General features: G+C 44.7%; 1 protein-coding gene across 6 annotated transcripts in view; it reads left to right on the top strand.

Annotated features, from left to right (window-relative positions):
• The window catches only part of LPP (LIM domain containing preferred translocation partner in lipoma), a 739,124-nt gene that overhangs the window by 49,063 nt on the left and 670,902 nt on the right, over positions 1-19,159 (top strand). For 3 of the 6 annotated variants that reach the window (XM_018046708.1, XM_018046713.1, XM_018046723.1), the window contains exon 2: positions 18,059-18,175. The gene's annotated coding sequence lies outside the window, so the exon portion shown is untranslated. Of the gene's footprint in view, positions 1-5,434; positions 5,556-18,058; positions 18,176-19,159 lie in introns of those variants that run through there. The other 3 variants (XM_018046740.1, XM_018046727.1, XM_005675134.3) reach the window with 3 other exon arrangements.

Below are 19,159 nucleotides of genomic sequence, written 5' to 3'. Positions count from 1 at the left end.
GACATTATTTTTTGTGCAGTTCAGAGCACTGGTGAGGGGTCACCTGGGAAAGTCATGATGAATTTGGGGGTTTACTTGGCAGCACCTTCATGATGTTCAGGGAACCTGGGGCAAAACTCAGGTGAGAGATAGGGAATTTTGTAGTTGGAGCAGGGACCTCAAGGTGGGATGATTCCTAAGTTTGGGGGGGCATTCTAAGTTATTTTTTTCAGTGGCTCAGCTTTTTATTTTAGGTTATAATAAAAATGATAATAGTTGTATAAATTTAGAGCTGTGAACCTGTCAAGAGTTTTCACACGCATTAATTCCCTGGTTCTATATAGCATCATGAGGAGGTAGAAGGTGGGATTGTTCTCATCCTTACTTTACAAATAAGGAAATTGAGGCTCAGAGAGTAGGTGGGATTTCTCAGGTCACCCAGCTGGTCAGTGTGGAAGCCAGGTGCTAGGATGCCAAGTCTGCTACTTTGTCCTATGCCAATGATCCGGGTCAGCGGTTTCCCAAACTCAGCTTTTCCAACCTGGATATCTTAGTTGACATCCTTGGAGGCCTGAGATGGCCGGGAGTTTCAAAGTTCCCAGAGACAAGATGTTAATATTTTCAGAGATGAGGTGCAGGGAATTTGGGACAAGAACTATGTTCCTCCCTTTAGCCCTTTGTTGTCATCATACTGTTTGTGTAGGTTGAGATGTTCATGAGAGCAAGGAAGGAAAGAGATGGACTTCTGCCGCTTGTCGAACATCTTTTTTCCTACTGTTTGTGTTGGTTGAGATGTTCATGAGAGCAAGGAAGGAAAGAGATGGACTTCTGCCGCTTGTCGAACATCTTTTTTTGCCCTGGATGCAGTGCTGCTTGTGCACATAGATATATTTTTTTTTATCTGTGGACATAGATATGTTTATAGATGTAGTGATCATAACATAGGATTTATTGTTGTACTCTGCTAAGCCACTTATGTGTGAATTCTCATAAAAACCTTATTAAGTGGGTAAAAATATTATTTCCTATTTTATAGATGAGAAAACTGAGGCTTAGCAAAATTTAAATACCTTGCTTCTGAGAACACAGGCCCTAAATAGATTATCTTCAAGGTTTTCTAATTTGAGCTCTTTCTTCCCTGATATACCAGGTATTGCCTGTCTCACTGGTAAAAATGTAGAGCTGCTTATCAAGGAGGTACATCTCTGACCTCCCCCTTTTCCTGTCCTCCCTGCTTTTAGTAGTTGGCCCAGATATCTGTCCCTCCCATCGAGGGGGACCCTGCTTAAGTATCTTGGCCTGTATTATGGTTAGCCTTTCTCTTCCATGCTTGTAAGCTCCTTGAGCTTGTCTGCATCTCAGAGTCCCTTGTTGTAGCATCCCTGAAGATGCAGGCACATGCTCATGGTAGGAATCACACATCTATGCAACAAATTAACCGAGTGCCTTCCTCCAACATTAGTCACACAGAAGCAGATGATAAAATGCAAATCCAGAAAACAATTATTGAGCTGTGTGTGCATCAGCCTTGGGAATGGATTTCTGGGGACGATCTGGCCCCTCCATAAATGATGTGCATGACTTGGATCTTTGCAGGAATGGAATAGAATCCTGATGACTTTGGGGAAGGCCTCAAGGTAGCCAGGCCCCCACCTGTCCTCTCAGAGCCTCTTGCATGCCCTCTGGCCCCGGTGACTTGCAGCGGGACCTCTGGAATGGAAATGGGCTTCTCTGCAGCCTGGGCTGCCAGCATACCGGGCTGAGCCTCTGTGAACTGGGCCAGAGGTTTAATGGGCTGGAGATTTCCTTCGGAATCTGAAACTTGAAATATCCTGTACTCTTGATTAATTCATGCTTGGGAGCTTCCTTAGTGCTGTCTGGTAAATAGCTCCGTACCATACGTTTATTTCCCCATGGTTTTGTTGAGGAGAGACTGCAGCCTGTGTTTCTAACAACTTCTCCAAAGAAAACATCGCAGGTCACGTTTTCGAAACTGAGGCTCTGAATGGGGGTTGGGGTCTTCCTAGTGCCCATCTCTATCACCTCCTTTTGCCCCGGCATTTGCTTGTAGCCGAAAGGGGTGAGTTTGTCTTGAGCTGTCCTGTAGATGTTTGTGATGTGGCGGCTGAAAATCTGACAGTTGCTGCTGAGTTTGAACTGCATAAGTGAGTAGTGTATAGAGAGAACCCTGAAAGGACATCGAATCATTTCCCTTCAATTCCCAGAGCCTTGCTGTGTCTTTGTCTTGAGAATGACCTCATTGCTTTTTTGTGTTTATAGTGGAATGCACAGTCATTGACAAGTAATCACAATAATCCTGTACACTTTGGTAACGCATATGCGTTTTCCAGAGGGTTTTGCTCATATTATCTCATTTGATCCTGATTACTGCTTTGAGTGGTAGACAGAGAGGCTATTTTCATCCCTAATTTTCAGCCTCTAAACTGAGGTTTAGAAAAGTTAAGCAGTTGGCCAGAAGTCGTACTTTTTGTATGTAGAAGAATTTGGAACTGTAATTATAGATAGTCTGATTCAAATGAACATCCTTTTCACTACTTGCTGTTGGTGTGACCTTTGGAATATGCTTGCATCTTACTTAGCCTCACTTTTCGTATCAATACAATGGGTATAATCCTCCAGGGATAGTTGTCAGTAATGATGAAATGAGACTGTTTGGAAAAGCACTTACTAAACAGTAAAGCCTGTGATAATGTGAGGCATCATTATCACAAGTAGCTTGAATTCAAAGAGTGCCACGTCAGAACAATGGCAGAAAAGAGCATTTTCCCCCCTATTTTGTAAGGACACTGAGGTTTAAAATGGTGTTGGCGGTTGTCAGGGATCACGAGCTCCCAGCCCTGTGATCAGCACATTGGCCCTGGTGCCCTGCCTGCAGGCCGCTTTGTTATCCTGAGAGCGCTGGTGTTGGCAAGGTCCTCTTTTCTTACAGAGCTTGCTCTCAGTGTTCCTTGGAACAGTCCTGTATCCTGGAGACAGTTTTAGGTCGGCCAGACTGGAGAGCAGGAGCGGGGAGCTGGGGACAGGATCTGCATTCCTGAGCTTTGTCCACAAAGGGTGGAAATGTGGTGTGGCTGATGGCATTGAGGTGGATGAGGAACTGACCTTAAAGTCTGTGTTCTCTCTTTTCTCATGCAGAATGGGCTGCTTCGCATTAACACTTATTGGAAAAACCCAGAAAAGATGGCTCTCAAGTTGGCAACAAATACATTAGGAGTTAGTGGTGTGATATGGTCAGGAGGCAGCCCAGGGGATTGAAGAGATCTTGGATAGCTTTGTTTCCAAGTCTATATTCAATTACAAAAATTCCAAGCCTATGAGACAGACATAGGCACAGGTTGTTTGTATGGTTCTAAGAGGCAGAATAAGGAGCCGGAGTTTGAAGACCCGGGAATCATGTTTATTTCCATATAAAGAAGAACTCTCTGCTGGAAAGATGGAATTTACAGCTGCAGAAGATACTGATCTCCACCTCACTGGAGACCTCAGGGATGCCTTGGGAGGGGTCGATAAATAGGAGAGACACTGGGCTCAGTGGTCTTTATGGTCTTTTCTTCACCTAAGATCCCAGAGCCAGTGGTTCTCAGGGGTAAAGAGGAAGAAAGACACATCTACATTGAAGAATGAAGGGTTGCTTTGTGAATATGGAAACCCATCTGCAAATGCTACTAGAAGAATGGAGGGCAGCTACAGACCTTTCATTCGGGGTTTCATTCCTATCCTGGTGGCTGCCTCTTGCTCCCTGGTTTTCAGAATTTCTCAGGCCATTCTTGGGCAGCTATTAATATTTTCCATGGGATGTCTCTTTCCTCTGCTGAAATGTTCCTGTTGGGATATTGGCAGGAACTCCGAGCTCCTGAAAAGATGACAGTCTTTCTGCAGAACCACCAAGTCTAATGGTTGGTTTAGTCTCAGTTACAAGTGAGGGACATCTCCTGACCCTCTTCAGGCCTACTTCTGGGCCCTCCTGGCAGTATTGCAGTGGCAAGAATTCTATGCTAAGTTCTGGTTCTGACATGTGGCAGGTTTTCCGATCCTGTTAACTTACTTCATTTACTTATCACTTATATTTGTGTTCATTCATTAAATATGCAATAAATAAGAAATATTTGCCATTTTTTCAGGTACTTGGACATGCTTACAAAAATAGAAAGCAAGTCATCAAAATAAACGTCAGGATTATTTCGATAGGCTCGTAGAAGCTGCTTTTAGATCTGACATAGTTGGACAATTTTGGGATGTCTATTCAGTTTGTAGGTGAGAGAATATACAGTGCAGGAGAGTGAATTTGTGCAAAGTGGGAAGGATCTGGGTGTGAGGCTTGGGTCCTCTCGTTCCCTGGCCAGTGCTGTTTATTGCTTGACGGTTGCCTGGATATGAGTACAAGCAGCCCCATACTGAAGGCCCCAAAGTCAGTAAGTGGGTAATGATTCTGAGCAATGGCTCATCTGACTTACAGAAAGTCTTTACAGCCAACAGTAGGACAAGATCATGCTAAGGAGTAGAACCCCTGGGAAGTCGAGACATGGATTCCTTCTCTGAGCAGACCCCAACTTCCCCATACTGCCATTTCCCCAGCATCTCATCTTTCTTTCTTTTCTCCTAATTCAGTCTGGAGTCATTTCAGATCAGATTCATCCCTAATTGACTTCACTGGCCCAATTTAGTCATTGGATAATTTTCAGGACCTTGGATTGGAATTACTCTTACAAACCAAGGGAATTACTCTTACACATTAAACTGGGCATGTCACCCTTCTGTTCCTCTCCCCCAGTGTTCTCCTGGAAGTCTAGTTTTTTTCCTGTGTCTTCTTGCCTGGTGTCTTTGTTCTATGAAGAACTCATGCAAAACTAAGTTCCCAAGAGGACTCTCGGCCCAAGGGAGTTAGGAATTGGGGTGTAAGGGTTGTTAGGGGCCTCACCTGCCATCGAAAGAGCTGCAAGCTGTGTTTCTGATGATCTCCTCAGATGCAAACCTCCCCCCACTGCCAACAACTCCCCCTCACGCAAATTAATACATTAACTTCATAAATGTACTTGTATTCTAGGTGGCCCCATTCCTGAGATGAACTTAAAGCCTTTCAACTCAGCCACTTCCCTGTCCTGGCAGGAGAGCCTTTTTCCTGTAACAGGAGAGCCTATGGAACAGCTAAGACTACTTCTTTGGGGGTTAATCATTCACTCCCAGTAAGGAATTCTGTCTTTAGTGGGGCAAGTTCTTCAAGTGCCAAAGGCGAGAAGGGTGATTTTTCTGACATCCTCCAGGCTGCTTCTCCATATATGGAAATGTTTACCCACCACACTGATCTATTGGAAGGGAAGGAGGTGACTCAGGGTTTAGGAGAAGCAGGATTTGAATTCTTGTTTCCAGAAACAAAGTCGCCCCCTCCCCCCACCCCTCCCCCTCCATTCCTTTGCCCCTTGTTCTGGGAGCCAAGGAGAGAGTGTTTCAGTCCTTCCGCTCGGGCCTGGGGACCACCTCCTTGCAGTGGGACTCAGGGTGTGTGAGAGAGAGTGAGTGCCAGTGGAGGGCCGGCTGCCTGTGGGGCCCGACGGCGCGTGAGTACATCAGTCCTGCCAGAGCCAGTGGCATCTCTGCCCTCAGACCCGGGGATCAGAGTCTGAGGGCTGGCTGGTTTGGGCGGTGATGGGACGCTGCTGGGAGCGTGGCTGCTTTCATTTGGGGTGTGGACGGGTGCTTCCCCAGGGGAATACTTCTCATAGTGGGATCTAGAGATGCACTCTGAGGAGAAATTCTATTCATATATTAAAAATTAGACAGCTGTACCTTCTACCTGAGGCCTAGGTTAAGCTGGGGAGAAGGATAATTTGGGAGTGCTGTCGTTGTCCGACAGCTGAGACGAGAACAACAGGCCGGAGGGGATGTTTGTGAACCTTTGGGGAGGGCTAATTTTATCTTGAAGAAGCAGAGTTATGGTTGGACTTCAGAGTGCGCAAAAGGTTGCTGTAGAGCACTGCCGTGCCATCCAGTCTGCAGAAGATGCCTGGTGTGCGGGACACCGTGTAAATGTGATGGACTGTCAGAGCTGCAAGGCGTCTTAGGACCGATTTTAGTGATCTGCTTCATTTTACAGGCTGCTGGTGGGCAGGGGAGGCCCAGGGGCTCACCTGCCTCACAAGTACATGGCTGGTTAGGGAGATTAGAATACAGATCTTTTCACTCTCAGTTCTTCTTCCACTGCACTGAAGCTGCCCCTTAGGCAGAGGCAGAGAAGATGCCCATTTTGCAGATGAGGAAATTAGAACTCAAGATGCTAGAGGTGCCCACACTTACTGATTTCATTTGTGAGAAATTGACAACTGGAATCAAGTTCTCCCAGGTCAGATCTCTTTTAATCCTGTGACATAGACTTAGAGGCCTGTCTTAGTTGGTTTTAAAAAGTTCACTTTTTTTTTTTCCTTCTTTGATTTCTACTTACCTGTCTCTGCTTTCAGACATGTGAATATTGTTTGAATGTGAGCGCTTTCTTCTGACCTGCTTTGTTGCCTGCACCTCTCTTTTTCCTGAAAGAGGATGATAGCTTGTCCAAGAGGAGGAACTGAATAGCGAACACCTTTATTTCAGTTTCTTCTGTGGCACTGAAATTCTGCACAGGCCTTGAAAGAAACTGATCAGGGCTTTCCATTTTAGCCTCTACGAGTATTCTTGAAGCTGCAAGAATTTTAGAGTGTAATTCCCCACTGCAGGTGAGTGCCGACTCTCAGTAGATTTTAGACACACACGCGCACACGCACAAAAGCTTCTTTAGCTTTCTTTGATGTGACGGCGGCATTTGGCAGAGACCAAGAGGGCCCCACCCTGTTACCGTCCCCCAGATGCTACAGAGCCATAAAGAGTAGCTCTTTGCAGTCAGATTAGTTTCTGATCAGCTTGGGGGCCCTCCTCTAACGCAGGAAAGATGTTCAAGGTGTGCTTTGGAGAAGCACTTTGATGTCGGTGGCATTAGGTGGCAGATCATGATAGAGAGGAGAGAGTGCTCTGAGACCTGAGTCTGTGTGGTCAGTGAGAAAAGGAAGGGAAGCAGTTCTCTAAGTTCCTCTGAAGCACTGGGGAGGTGGGGCCTGGCCTGGGACTCCCAGGAACACGCAGGCACCCTGTTTCCTCCTTCCCGCTTGTGCATGGGCCTGGTTTGTAGGCTCTGTTCACCAGGTGGGAGGAAGCTACCCTGAAGCCTGATGGCTTGGGATGTTTTCCTTTTGTGATGTCGCTGGGCCCTGAGGAGTTAGGGTTGATAGTACCAATGGGAATACTATCCCTCCAAACAGGGAGAACTGAAGTGCACTGACTGCTCTCTGGGTGCCGAGCACCAGGCTGAGCACCTGACCTACGCTGGTTCTCCACAATAGCTACCTGTGAGTAGGTACTGTTTTTTGGTGTGTATTTATTTATTTTTAAAAAAATTCATCTCATTGAAGTATAGTTGTTTTACAATGTTGTGTTAATTTCTACTGTACAGCCAAGTGATTGAGTTGGTACTAATTTTTTAATTGCTTTTGATCTTGGTAGAATACACATAACCGTTTTTACTGTCTTGACCATTTTTAAGTGCACAGCTCAGTAGTGTTCAGTACAGTCATACGTTGGTCAGTCAGTCTCCAGAATGCTTTTTATCTTGTGGACTGAAACTTTGTATCCATTAAACATTTACTTTTCATTCTCCCCTCCCCCAGCTCTGACAATCATCCTTCTGTTCTTTGTCTCCGTGGATTTGACTTCTCTAGGTATCTTTGCAGAAGTGGAATTGTACAGTATTTGTCCTTTCGTGACTGGCTTATTTCACGCAGTGTAATATCTTCAGGATTCATTCATATTGTAGCGTGTGTCATAATAGCCTTCCTTTTTATGGCTGAACAGTAATAAGTTGTATATATACAGCACATTTCATTTATCCATGTAGGTATTATTTCTTACCTTCGTTTTACAGTGGAAGAACCTGAGACTTTGAGGGTTTAATAAGTAAGTTGCCCAGCATCACTCAGGCAGTAGTGGAGCTGGGATTTGAACCCAGGTCATGTGGCTTCAGAGTGCATGTGACCAGGAGGAAACAGTTAGTAGAATTCAAATGACAAGAATATGAAAAACCAGGGTGATTCTCTCCCGGATGGCAATACCTTCTCACATAGTGTTGTGACATTTCAGTAACCAAGTATTCCCAGGGACCATATGTACACAGATATTTTCCTCTGGTTTATATTGGCCTCTGGGTAACTCAGAGCCACGTGTGAAGCCTACCTCTAGCAAATGGTATGAAACATATGGCCCTTATCTTTTGTAACCCTTGTCCTTTTCCTTCACTTTATTTTTCCATCTCCCTTCCCAGTTTTATTACTTAAAAAAGAAATCCTGAGCTATGTACGTCTTTTGTCAAGTAGTTCAGATTCTTTCTGGAACAAGGCAGAATATATAAATGAGTGACATGTTGTCAGATATTTTTGTTATTTTTATGGAAAGACACTAAAGGTGGGATCTTCTCTCCTGACTCTGCTGCTGATTCAGTGTCTAACTTGGGCAAAGATGCATGCACCTTTCTGAATCTCAGTTTTCCTTCCTGGAAGATGGGGCTGCAGTTGATGACAGCAAAGGTTTCTTCTGCTCAAGGCACTCCACATGGTTTATCTCCTTTTGTTCTCCCAGTACTCCCACAAGGCAGGTGCAGTTGTGCCCTTTTCACTTGAGAAGAATAAGGGCTAGAGAAGTGGGAAAGTTCGCCTAAACTCCTGTATCTCCTAAGCGCAAGCATCAGTGACCCAGGATGTTAGCCTCAGAGTCGACCTCTGCCTCTACGCGGCCTTTAAGGCTTCTGTCATCTGTGGCATGCACTCATCTACAGTCATCAAATTGTATTAAATCTTTATAGGGTTCCCACTTATGTGCCTCATACTGTTCTGGGCATGGATCCAGTACTGGGTTTGAATGAAGAAAAAGACACAAAACAAAGATCCCTTGGAACTTACATTCTAGAGAGATATGTGGAGGAGGCAGATGATAAATGAACATGTAAACAGCAGAGAATGATAAGTAACGCTGAGGAGGGTTCACGGAGGATGCCCTGCCTGTGAGGGAGTGGAGGAGGGGATGATGTTTAAGATGAGCTCTGAATGCTGGGGAGCCAGCCATGGGCAAGTCAGGGGGTAAAGCATAGGCAGAGGGCAGGGCCAATACCAGGTCCATGGAGTGGGAATGAGTTTGTATTTGAGGAACAGAGGAGCCCAGTGTGCCAGAAGGGTGAGCTGCAGTGGGGGAAGCAAGGCATGAGAGGGAGGCAGGGGCTGGGATGTGTCAGTGAGCTCGAGAAGGGGCTTGGACCTGAGTCGAGTGCTGGAAGGCATCGGACTTACATTTACCAGCATCACTCTAGCTGCCATGGGGGAAGTGCATTGCCAGGAGTAGAAGCAAGCAACAGCCCAGGGTCACAGCGATTAGGGTGGTCCGAGTGGGACCACAGAGAAGCGAGCAGATTTGCTCAGGACATGCTTCTGAGGGATCGTCTCCAGGATGTCAAGACCAGTCTCCTCCAGAGAAATGTCAAGTTGGCAGGAATGTCAAATGGCAGGAATCTGAGAGACCCCCACGGAGGCACAGTAGGGATTCACAGCCTGGCAGCTGGCTTGGACTAGGATGTTCTGAGTACTCTCTGCTTTGATGTCTAGCCTGGAGCTTCTGGCCAAGGACTGGAGGGCAGTGGCTTCCTGCCTCTGACTTCCTGGCTGAGGGCTGCGGGAGCTCCACAGCACAGCGAGCTCCACAGTGAGCCCGGCAGGACACGCTGCTTCCTTTGCTCTCTCTGGGTATTTGCAATAAAGCATTCTTTCCCATCATGAATAGGGAACATCCAGAGTGATGTTGACTTTATGGGCCATATTTAACATAGTGTTTTCCTTTGATGTGTGCTCTGTTCTTGCAGAGACTACTGCCTTCTATAAACTCTGTGGTGAGGCGTCTTCAGCTGCCCTGTCAGATGGATTTAGAAGGCTTGGTGGCCGCCCGGAAGACCTGGTGCTTCAAAGCCCTACTTTGCCTTGGGGACCCTCGTCCATGGGCACCCCCGGCCCTTTTCTTTTATTTGCATTTGAATTCACACTTGCTGGCCCTTGCCTCTTCCCTGTAATTCCTTTTAATGGGCTGGGCTTTCCTGTAAATACTCCAGTTTTCAGTGGAGAAACTGGCCTCAGAGAAGTTAGGTGATGTAGTCAGTAGAGGCTGAGTCACACAGGGAATCCACTAGGCACAAATGACTTAGTACATGTCTCATGGTGATCTTATACTGCACTCTGCCTAAGCCTGGAGATGCTCAGAGATCATAGACAGAATCATCTGAAATTCATTCCTGAACTGTCACAAACTCTTCAAATAGTTTGCAGTCTATAGTTATCAGGGCTTAAAAAAAATTTTTTTTTTGGTAAACTTTTTTTTTAACAACGTCTCTTAAAAACAATGTTTTGTTTTTGCTCACTTCAATTTCTTTGAAAATTTCTCTCATATTACCCATTCATTTAGTCACCAAACATTTATTGAGTTCTTACTGTATGCCAGGCATTGTGCTAGGTGCTGGGGATGGATTCAGAGATAATTTGGAGGCGTTTGGGAGTGGATAATTACAGCGCAGTGAGATAAGTGCTATAATAGAGGGATATATAAAGAGCTAGAAATAGCACTATGAATAACATCTCTGAACAAACTGCTTTCTTTTTTCCTTTTGGATTATTCCCTTATGTATATTGCCCAAAGTGGGATTACTGGGTCATTTAAAAGATGAAAACAATTTGGCACAAAAAGATGTAATGACTTGCCTGGGGAATACAGCTCAATTTTCTATGGGGAGAAAATTGTTGACAAGTCCAGATTTAGACACCTCACCAGGAGAATTGGGCAGTTTTTGTACTATTCCTATCAACGTGGTGGTTTTCAGGGGAGCACCTCTTCTCAACATGTCACCTCACATGTAGAAACACATGTCCTTATATTTAATCTCACAGATCCCTTGTTGATGCTCACTACCTGTGTATTAATAAGTATGGTCATTTCCATTTTATGAATGAGAACTTGCCTTTGTTAAAAGGAAGTGACTTGCTCAGGATTCCATAGTTATCAGTGGAGAATCGAAACATCAGGTATAAGGTTTTTTGATTCTGTATCTTCTATCCTGTTTTCCGTGCTCTTTTTACCAGCTGAGGCTGGGACTGGGGTTACTTTGTTCCAGTGAGGGCCTGAAATTCATTTAGTGATTGTAGAGGCTCTTCTCTAAAAGGTCAGAATCCATGCGATAGGTATAGAAGTCCTAACCTCCAGAGGGTCTGGTGTCCTTCTATACATTGACGTGAAAGGACCTGAAGGCCCATTATTCCTGCGCCTGGCTCAGGTCTTGAAAGGTTAACGCGTGGCCTTAGCTTTGAAGCACAGAATCCCAAGGAAAGCTGAGACCACACAACAGTCCTGCTTTGAAGCATTTATTGTTTTCCTTGTATACTCAGCTGTATGTCCCGACTTTAAATTCACTTATTTTGTTATTCATAACATTTTCCTAGTATTTTCGGCATTTAAGTGCAAACTTCTACCCCAGGTACCCATAATCAGACAGCAGTACATGCTCAGTGTGAACAACCATGATTCTCCCAATCACTCATCTCGTCACCTTCTGCCATAACTAATGGCTTGCGGTGACCTCTCCCATCTTCCATCCCTAGGACTTCCTGCTCCTCCTATAAACTTCTGCACACATACCGCCTTCTGAGTGGATACTTCACCTTCTGAGTGAAGTAACCTCTGATCACTGCCCACTTCCTGCAATCTGCACTCCCCCAGAATTGGTCTCTTTGTTCTTTGTTTTGCTGACTCACAACTCAGTGGGCTCTGAGGCAGTAAAGTATAGCCATGTGATGCTTACAAGCATACGATCTGGATTTGAATCTTGCTGTGATGCTTCCTAGCTGTGTGATCTGTTAGATCAGTTAAGCTGATAAGTTTCCTCATCTGTCAAGTCTGTACAAATAATCACAGCAACCTACAGTGTTGTTTGGAGGATTTGTGTTGTTATCTGTGCTTCTCCTATGGCAACCACCATCATGCAGTCTTTCTAGACTGGGAGCTATTTAAGGGCAGGAAGGGAATTACACCTTGCCTGTGCCTTTGCCTTATGGGACCTGCCACAAAGTCCCCTTTAAGGGAAAGGATTCCATGCAACATCCCAATAGTGTCAGTTCAGGCTCATATGTAGGCCCCGGTAATGTGGTTCTAGGACTGGCTGGGAGCTCTATGATGTGGTGCTTCTTGCACACACAGTACATGCTGGATAGACTTCTGGCTTCTGCTTCTTGAGTGACAGGAAAGAGGCTTGAGCTTGCGTTTAGCCTATGTTCTTCTGATTCATCAAATTGGACAGCTTTGTCATTTCCCTGAAGGCAGAGTGGAAATCCTCTTTGGAGCATGAGACCCGTTTTTTTTCTGGGTCTTCCATGGCTGAGCATTCTGGACTAGAGGAAAGGGTTGATGGAGGTGTGGGTTTGGGGCAACACTAAGAGCCACCCGCTCCTCTGATGTCTCTGAGCGGGACCGCAGAGAAGCGGTCCTGCCCCAGGAAGCTTTTCTTCAGACCCTCCTAGCTGTGCTCTGTCTGGAAGCTGACCATGGAGGGGATTCGGTTCCAATAGCTCTACCATTTCACTTCCTCTTGTGTCATTTTTCAAAATGCAATAGCCATGAGCATCAGGAGCCTGAGACACAAGGTCTTCCATGTTCTGGCCACAACATTCCTTTCCAGCCTCATGTCCCACCACTTCCCTCCGTGTTTTCTGCCACTGGCCTCTCCAGATTAGTCACTTTCCCCGAGAACACCCTGAGCTTCTCTCCTCAAGGCCTTAGCACATCGTGTTCCCTGGGCTGACTCCCCACCTCCTCATACGTGGAAATCGTCTTGTGTGTTCAGGCTCAGATTAGAAGTCATCATCAGCAGGGCTCTTCCTGACCTTGCAAAGCACACCCGCATGTACTGGTGCTTTGCACACTCTTCCTACCGTCTTGTCATGGGGGAGTGTGTCCTCTGTAACCCCTCTGCGAGCTCAAGGCAGGTCCAGCTTAGCACCCACCTCTGCAGGGCCCATACACAGAGCCTGCAGGGCAGGAGGTGCTAGTGGACGTCTGCTTTGTGCACCTCTGAGCGCAGGGCGTCTAACGTTGTGGCAGTTCACGGTTGTGCCGGGAGTGGGGGTGGGGGTGTGTGTTCAGAAGCTCAGTCTAGGATTACCTGCGATTTGTTTCATCAAGAGCTCAGACATTTAAATTCTGTTTTGGAGTCACTCTGGTATCAGCTGACTCTTAACCTTTCTCTGGCCTGCTTCCCGCATAGCTGGCAGTTGTCTTCTTAGGGCTCTGAACTTTTTATTTCATGTAAGAACAGCAGCAAGATCATATGGCGACTCTGTTTTTGTTTTTTTGAGGAACCTCCATACTGTTCTCCATCGTGGCTTTCCAATTTACATTTGCACCAAAATGTAGGAGGGTTCCCTTTTCTCCATATGATCCAGAAATCATGTTTGGACAGAAGTATAATGTTGTGGGTGTGTGTTTGGACAAAGATAGAATTCTAAAAGTTGCATGATCCCTGTGTTCATAGAGGCACTCTTTGTGATAGCTATGGCACAGTAGCTATCTAAATGTCAGTGAACGGACGAGTGAGTAAAGAAGATGATGTATATATGTACAATAAAATACTGCTCAGCCATGAAAAGGAGGGAAATAATGCCGTTTGCAGCAACATGGCTGGACCTAGAGATTATTATACTAAGTGACGTAAATCAGAAAGAGAAAGACAGATATCTTAGGATACCACTTGCATGTGGAATCTAAAATATGACACGGATGAACTTACCTACAAAACAGAAACAGACTCAGAGACGTAGACAACGGACTTGTGGCTACCAAGAGGAAGGGGAGGTGGAGGCGGGATGGACTGGAAACTTGGAATTAGCAGATGCAAGCTATTGTACAGAGAATGGATAAGCAAGAAAGTTCTACTGCATAGCATAGGGAACTATATTTAACGTCTTGTGATAAAACATACTGGAAAAGAATATGAAAAAGACTACACACACATATGTATGTAGGTATATATCTAAATCACTTCGCTGTACAGCAGAAATTAACACAACATTGTAAATCAACTCTGCTGCTGCTGCTAAGTTTCTTCAGTTGTGTCCGACTCTGTGCGATCCCATAGATGGCAGCTCACCAGGCTCCTCTGTCTCTGGGACTCTCCAGGCAAGAACACTGGAGTGGGTTGCCATTTCCTTCTCCAATGCATAAAAGTGAAAAGTGAAAGTGAAGTCGCTCAGTCGTGTCCGACTCTTAGCGACCCCATGGACTGCAGCCTACCAGGCTCCTCTGTCCAGAAGTCACTGAGTCACGTCCAACTCTCAGCGACTCCATGGACTGCAGCCTACCAGGCTCCTCCGTCCATGGGATTTTCCAGGCAAGAGTACTGGAGTGGGGTGCCATTCTACTTCAATTAAAAAATAATAATAACAGCGAGGTGGCATTCAAGAAAGATCTCCTTGCTTTTAAGGTGAACACTTTTCAGTTTAAAAGTTCAGACTTTGTTTTTTATCCCAAAGCTCCTTAAAATGTGAACATAGCGGATTATTTTTCCCAGGTATATTTTTGCCTCTAGCAGAATAGCTGTCCATAGTATAGTTTTAACTGCAAAATAATAAAACTCAGGTCATGGAGCTTGACTTTTGAAGACCTGAGGGCAAATTCCAGCTTTACCATTTACTAGCCCCCAAATCTTGGACAGTTGCCTGACTTCTTGACCCTTAGTTTCCTCAGTGGACAATAGGAAATCTTTCTTATAGGGCTGATGGACAGTTTAAATGAGGTCTTGGGCATTAAACTGAGGTTTTTGCTACTGTCTGGCTCATCAACTGAATTTGAAGGCCATCTTCAAAACTGTTCCAAAGAGTTTGCTTTTGGTGGAAAACGTTTGGATATTTATGTTTTCAGGTATATGTTTTATTTTTGGATGACAAAATAAATGAATTTATAGTCAGGGGACACACAGCATCTAACAGACTTAGGAAGCATACATGGCTTATAAGACTCAGTTGTAGTTCTAGTAAATTAGAGCCACAGAATCATAGGCTTTGAGAAGTTGTAGATAGACTCTGGAAGATGAGGATGAACATTGGTTAAGGCGTAGTGTGTGTAGACTCTGTGCTTTGCATGCTGGGTATGGAATCCCAAGAAATGGTTGCATACACCTTGATGGGTAGGTTTATTAGACCCATTTTGCAGACAGGAAAGCTTGAGCTCAGGGAGGCTGAATACACATGTCCAATATCAAAGCCTTGAAGTTTGCCCTGTCCTTGTGATGGGCTCTAAAATCCTTTCCATTTACAGATATGACAAGATCTGCCTTTATCCTCTCATTCCACAAGTTCTGGGCCAGATAAAGCAGTGGGATTTTGCAGTCTGGTGTCCCATAACTAATTTAGTGAATCTAGAAGAGGGTCTTGACTTTTCCTGCCAGGAGGCTGCTCACTTGAAGCTCCTTTGATTCATCCGTCAGGCTCTACTTCTCTTTCTCCCTTTTGGGAAGATGCTTGCCATGGGCCAGCTCCACTTTTGAGGTCAGTAGTGTATTTGAAGATGACTTCATATTTTCTTTAAGAAAAAAATTACAGGTGGAAATTAAATTCGTTGACCATTTCCCATCATCTCCTTCAACATATGGTGGTAGGAAGTGACAGCACTGGGCTGGGAAGTAGGGAGTTCTCACCTGGAATCTGTCACTGACCAGTGAGAAAACTTGGGCCAAGCCTTCCTTTCCTTTGGGGCTTCAGTGTCTTCATCTGTAAACAGTGAGGACACCATCAGGTGATTCTTAAGATTTTGAAACTCTGCATGTCTTGTGGTGTCAAAACCATCAATTTCTGCTGAGCTGCGTAATCCTGCAGCTGTTTTCTCTGATACTTTTCAATCTTTAGGTTTAATCTATTCCACAATGTATAATTTTTTAAAGGGATGCTTTTATAGACACTTCTGAAATATAAAATCGGGGGGTAAATGGATGTTAAAAAATAGAAAACAACCAATTATATAGTGTATAGTATGTAATTCTCCTTGGAAACTTAGGAAGAAATTGAGGAGCACTTTAACAACTGGTAATTTAAATTGCATTTGAACTCTGCTAATGGTTTGTTTGCAGGAGAACTTCAGTCATTTCACAGCGGTTCTTTTGCGAAACTGCTTGTTCTCTTTATGGAAAGGAAGAAAAAAATTATTGAAAGAGAAGTTGACGATGGAAAAGGGGGGCCACATTCATTTGTGCCTGGAGAGAAGGTAGCCAGCGCCTGAGACATTGCCCCAGGGCCATGGTGGAGAGATTTACCTTTCAGCAAAGTTTGAAAATCTGGGGAAGTCAGCTGCCCTTTGCTGTTGTTGTTGAAACTGTTCTGATTGATGTCTCCCTCTGCAAGGAGAGGCTTAGGTTTCCTGGGGCTTGGAGTTGGGAGCTTTTTGTTTTTATTAGATTGCACTGTCCCCAGGACCAGTGTTGGCCTCCTCGTGCTCCATCCCTCAGGGGCTTTGACAATTCGAGTGCCCACGAAGACCATTAGGAAATGCATTGCTTTGCTGGACTTACCTTGATGATACTCCATTTTCTCAACTTAGTTTTTTTTTTTTTTTTGCTATCGGGCTGTATGCAAGAGCTTTAAACAGGTGTTCTGAGGTCTGGGTGTGTAAGTCCTGGTTATCCTTCAAAGCTGATTGTGTGCCTGAGGGCAGGTCTCTCTGGCCAGCGAATGTCAGTCATTTCTTCTGTTAAAGTGTCAGTCCAGGGGAGCAGGCCCCAAAGTGGAGCCTTGGGCTGCCTACCTTTCACTGTGCTTTTGGGTGGCCACCTCCCCGCTCTGGTCCCCAGTTTCTCCTCCTGTCAGTTGGAAGGGTTGAAGTGGGTTGTTTTTAAGGTCCCTCTCAACTTTGAGCTTGTATAGGTATTTGAAGATTGAATGAGATCATATTCACAAAGTGACTGTGTGATTGGCTCAATAATGTTTACAATGAGAACAGTGAAAATGGGAGTAGTCCTTTTTCTGGTGTGTAGTTTTCCCCTGAATCTACATTTTATAACAATCTGCTACCCTAGAACACTTGTCTGTGGGAATATATATTGCAGGATTCTTGACAAAACAGGACTAGTTCTTAATGAAATAAAGTCATGAGGACTTACCAGGAAGCATCAAGATTGTCCAGCCCTCTACTGCCCATTGACTGTCATTTTTTAGGCAATGAAACTAAGGTTCACAGCAGCCACTGGGTCCCATAGTTAGAAATTTGTCTCCAAACTCATTTTTTCTCTTTTTATTTATTGTAGTTCAGATTTTGCTGTTAATTTTTTCTTGCTAAAATGTATCTAATTGATCTATCTCTTTCATTTTTGATATTATGATGAAGCTATTCCACCACTTCCCCCCAAAGCTGAGGTATGAACATTGGGGTACCAGCATTCTCTTTCTTCATCATTCTGAGACATATTAGTGAAACAGAAGTGCCAGGAGCTGACTGGTGGCTTAGGAGGTACAGAGATCAGCCACTGAATTTGTGGGTTTCAAGCCTGGTGTCATTTCCAGTATGGTTTACCCAGCAAGCTCATAAGCTTGGGGAAGTTCTACAGCTAGTAAGATCCTCAGTTCAGTTCAGTTCAGTCTCTCAGTCGTGTCCGACTCTTTGCGACCCCATTAATTGCAGAATGCCAGGGCTCCCTGTCCATCGCCAACTCCTGGAGCTCACTCAAACTCATGTCCATCGAGTCGGTGATGCCATCCAGCCATCTCATCCTCTGTCGCCCCTTCTCCTCCTGCCCCCAGTCCCTCCCAGCATCAGAGTCTTTTCCAATGAGTCAACTCTTCCCATGAGGTGGCCAAAGTACTGGAGTTTCAGCTTTAGCATCATTCCTTCCAAAGAACACCCAGGGCTGATCTCCTTCAGAATGGACTGGCTGGAGATCCTAGGGATTCATAATTAAGCTCCTTGTCCATTTCTACAGGTGAGATCATTGCGGAAACAGAGCGGAGGACCGAATCCAGTCACCTGATTCCAGTTCAGTGCTTTTGCCATTGTTCTACAGGGCATTCATCGGAGGGAAGATATTTTTCCTCAGCTGGTGAGTTCTGTGCAAAAAAGAGAACTTTTTCCTTTTATAATCAATATGCATATTTTAATGAAATTTAAAAATCAGTTTCCATTTAAATCATGGGCACTGGTAACTAGGGTTGAAGAACTAAGAAGAACAAAAATATTCTTCTTTCTTTTCTTGAGTGGATTTTATTGATGATGGACAATGAATGTCAAGATATAATAATGCTAATAAAATGGACGGCGAAGCTAAGGCAGAACTCAGCCTTTGGAAGGTGGCAGGAAGAGAAATTGGAAGGAAATTTGGAGTAATTATGATTTTAGGTTGCCAATAACTGCACTGCTTCCTTCTTTCTCCTTTGGTGTGGAGGGGAGCATTCTTGAAATTGAACCACGAGAAAGAGTCAGTGAACAGTGTTATGGGTGTTTGTGAGGAAAGGAAGTAGTAGTTTTAAGTGGCTGTTGCTCACCCCTGTGCAGGGGGCTTCTTCTGTGATCTTGTATTTTCACATGAACCCTTTGTGGTGGGAAAGGCTAAATTTCCTTAGACAAGGGTGTGTACCTGTCCTAAAGGGCCTGCAGCATCTCCACGGGGATCTGAGTATTAATCCTCAGATTAAATGGGAATGGTGAGCAGGTAAGGTAAACTTTCCCTTGTGTTTTGGAATTCCTCTGTGTTTATAGCAGGTAGAACATATTCTAGAGAAGAATCGATGATGTGGGATATCCTGAGCTGTGGAAGAATCTGAGGAAAACAGCTGAGGGATTGTGGGCAGGACTTCTATTTAGAATTCTAAATCTGTACTCTCATTCCCAGGGCCAGTCCCTAAACCTCTGGCTTTTTGCTGAATAAATAGTATGTCTTGCCATGTTTATGGCTTAGTTTTTCAAAAGGGAGAGGATTCTACTGTGATCAGTAAAACCTAACTCCGTTTAAAAGTGAGGCTGAGTTTATAGTTACGTTTGGTCCCTCTTTCTTTTCTTAATCAATGTATCTTGAAAGAACACCCGG

This window comes from Capra hircus, chromosome 1 (assembly GCF_001704415.2).
Source record: "Capra hircus breed San Clemente chromosome 1, ASM170441v1, whole genome shotgun sequence".
Classification (NCBI taxonomy): Eukaryota; Metazoa; Chordata; class Mammalia; order Artiodactyla; family Bovidae; genus Capra; species Capra hircus.
This window is presented reverse-complemented; position numbering and strand designations above follow the sequence as displayed.